This window comes from Pteropus vampyrus, unplaced genomic scaffold, assembly GCF_000151845.1.
Source record: "Pteropus vampyrus isolate Shadow unplaced genomic scaffold, Pvam_2.0 Scaffold108, whole genome shotgun sequence".
Classification (NCBI taxonomy): domain Eukaryota; kingdom Metazoa; phylum Chordata; class Mammalia; order Chiroptera; family Pteropodidae; genus Pteropus; species Pteropus vampyrus.
Genome location: NW_011888889.1, coordinates 4126248 through 4129807, shown reverse-complemented (window position 1 = coordinate 4129807; position 3560 = coordinate 4126248).

Below are 3560 nucleotides of genomic sequence, written 5' to 3'. Positions count from 1 at the left end.
ATCCTGCAGTAGACAGACTCTAGTAATACAATGATAAAAAATTGATAAGGTGGTTGCCATGGACCTTCATTAGTGGATACATAATTATGTATTACAATGAGTTCTTTAAAAATGGAGTTTCAAGGAGTAAATGGAGAACAGCCAGTGGAAAATCTTTGCATGAGTTGTTGATTCCTAAAGATATTGAAGGATAATGAAAACAAAACTAATCCAAAGGGGATGATGATTATCAAAGGGCAAAATATAAGCAAATTCTATGGTCAGGTGAAAAGATTTTTTTTTTTAAAAAAAGTAACTCACAGGACACAAGGCAGAGTCATTTAGGATGAGATAGAGAGTCAGGCAGGGGCTGCAACACGCAGTGCTTTTAGGCCTGTGGTGGTGGTTAATTTTACGTCAAGCTGACTGAGCCAGGGGGTGCTAGAATATTTGGTGTCCTGATATTTGGTTAAACATTATTTTGGGTGTGTCCGTGAAGTTGTTTCTGGATGAGACTGACATTTATATTATTAGACTGAGTAAAGTAGCTTGTCCTCCACAGTGTCGGTTGGTCTCATCCAATCCATTGAAGAAGGTAGAGTAAGAAAGAATTTGTTCTGTCTGACTGTTGTAGAACTGGAACATCAGCTACTGCCTTCAGACTCTGACTAGAATTGGAATTTCCAGCATTGGCTTTCCTGGTTAAGACTCAGACTCAAACTGGAAGTTACACCATCAGCTCTCCTTGGTATGAATTTCTCAGCCTCCATAATCCAATGAGCCAATTCCTTACAATAAATTTCTACACACACGCACACACACACACACACATATACACACTCACACGCATGCGCGCAAGCACACACACATATCTTTTGGTTCTGTTTCTCTGGAGAATTGTAATACACTTAAGCTTTTTTTTTTTTTTTTAATCTTTATGGAAAGAGACAGGAAAAATCTTTGAAATTTTTAAGCCTGAGAAGTAACATGATCAAATTTGCATTTTGAAAAGATTGTTATGTTTGCAATTCATGTAGCTGATTTGAAAAAGCCCAAACAAGGATAAATGAAGACCTTCAGGCAGGAAAGCCTGTTTTAGCCATCCAGGTTAGTGATGATGGCAATTTGGAAGAGGGAGTTCCCAGGGAGACCCTAAGGTTTATCTGGGACCATGCTTTTTGTCATTTATCAATTACACTTAATTTCTTCCAAGTTATCAGAATGCTAATTTCCTATGTATTTCCTATGTACCTGGAGTTTTACAAGAAAAGTAGTTTAAGCCTTTTCATTTATTCAGAAGTTAAAAAGCATGACCTGCAACTATATCTCAAAACTACTGTTTGTTTGACTTAATGTCTTATAAACGGTGAAATCAAGACACTGATTAGAATTCTACATATCTGTTACATAAAAACTACTTAGTATCTACAAATATATCTGTATAATGTATGACATACGGGCAAGTGCTTACTATAAGCCCTTTTATCATTGTCTATCCATTCATTCATGGTACACAAACACTAAATCAAACATTGTTTCTTCTAAAGTAGATTAAAAATTACTTCAGTTAGAATACTAAAAAGATAAGTTATATGTATAAGTAATAAATGTGTCTTTGCTTAGAGATACAGAGACACTTGATTACACACACACACACACACACACACACACACACACATACAGAGAGCACGTCCAAAATACAGGATACAGTTTTGAAAAAAACATTGACAATCAAATAATGCAGAGATGAATGAATATGCTACTTGAGAAACACTTCTAAGAATTTCAGAAATTAGCATGGCTCATTTAGTACATTATTCTAATATTGCCTTATCAACTTTTAAGTCTAATCAAAATCAACATTACTTGTGTTCCTATTCTAATCTTAGTTCTGTTCAAGAGAAGGCAGCCCAAACATCTCTGCTTCCCCGTACAGCTGTATCATGCCTAAAATAAGATGAATTTTAGGAAGTGAAGAAAATTATATTATTGAGGAAGTTGGTTTTGTTTATATATCAGTGGAATATATATCATGTAAATGATACCTATTATTTACAAACATATGTTTTATAATTTATTTTTTCTAAGTTATATTTACACATTTTATATATATATACACATACATATGCAATTTACATATTAATTACAAATACTTTAGGGTAAAATTGACACCATAGACGAATATTTTATTTTGTAATAATATGAGCAAATATGCGTCAAGTATTTTTTGTGCTAGATACTAAGTGCTTCAAATATATCAACTCCTATACTACTCACATCAACCCTATGAGGCTAGTATTATTATTATACCTATGTACAGTTGAGAAAACATCCTTAGTGAATTTAAATGACGTGTCTAAATTTTCCAGCTACTAATTAGAAGAATGAAGATTTAAACTCCGAACTTTGGCTCTAGAGACAGCCTTGCTAGACTGCTTCTCCATGTCAAGATCTCAGTGTAGTTTTAACTGATGCAATTTTATTTTAATCTACACATTCTTGAAATGTTTGATGAATTTTCACTTAGCATATATTTATTTTTTATTCTCTTTGTTCAGATAATTTTAAAGAAGTTTCTATTGAAGAGATAAATAAGTGTGAAATGAAAAGTATTTGATGCTATTTCCATTGTTAGCTTTTAAAATGCTGTACAGGAAAACAATCTTACTGTTATTCATTGTTATAGTTATTCTATGTAATTTTAGAAAGTGAATACATGAGTAGGGTAGATTCTATTATTGTTCTCAATTATTCATTTTTCCCTTTCCTACACAAGAATAGTACTATATATTTTCCCATTGTCATGTGGTTTACAATGCTCCTGTGGTAATAGTATACTTCTATTTACTGGGAGCAGTTTTTACAATGGTATTATAATACATATAACTCCAAAAAAATAAGTTGCTGTCTTATTTTTTTCCTGTAAAAATCATTCATCATATTAGGGGGCTCCTGCCACCCAGATATTGGAATGAAGAACACACTTGCAGCAGAGATCCTCAGCTGACATGGGACATGATTGAGAAATAAATTGTTCTAAGGTGAGCATTTTGGGGGCATGTTTTGTTAGGTCTTGGTAAAGGAAGGGAATACTGAAATAGAGCCCACTAGACTCCCTGAGGTGAGGATATGAAATTAAGAGTTTGGGGCAAAAAAAAAGGTAACTAGATTTTATAGTATAAAGTTTGAGAGAGGAGAGAACTGCAGAGAGAGAGCTATGGAAATCTGCAGAGTTCCCACTGGAGTATTTATCTAAATGCAGGAAACTATCCAAGATTAGAAAAAGAACACCTAAAAGAATGAGAAGTTATGGTGCCCATAACTAAGCCTGGACTGAGAATAGTGCCTATTTCTGCCAGGCAGATTGGAAAAATTTATGAATCTCAGGCATCGGATAGAACACACTGAAGCGCCTTGCTTCATTAATGAGGAATAAATAGTCCTAAACTGAGTACTGTTACAGATATGCCTAACAATTTGTAAAAGCAATATTGAAAGGACTAAACTATTTTCAAATAATTTAACTGCATACTAAACAAGGTCAATAATATTTATAAAATATATAAAAAAGAAACAGCACC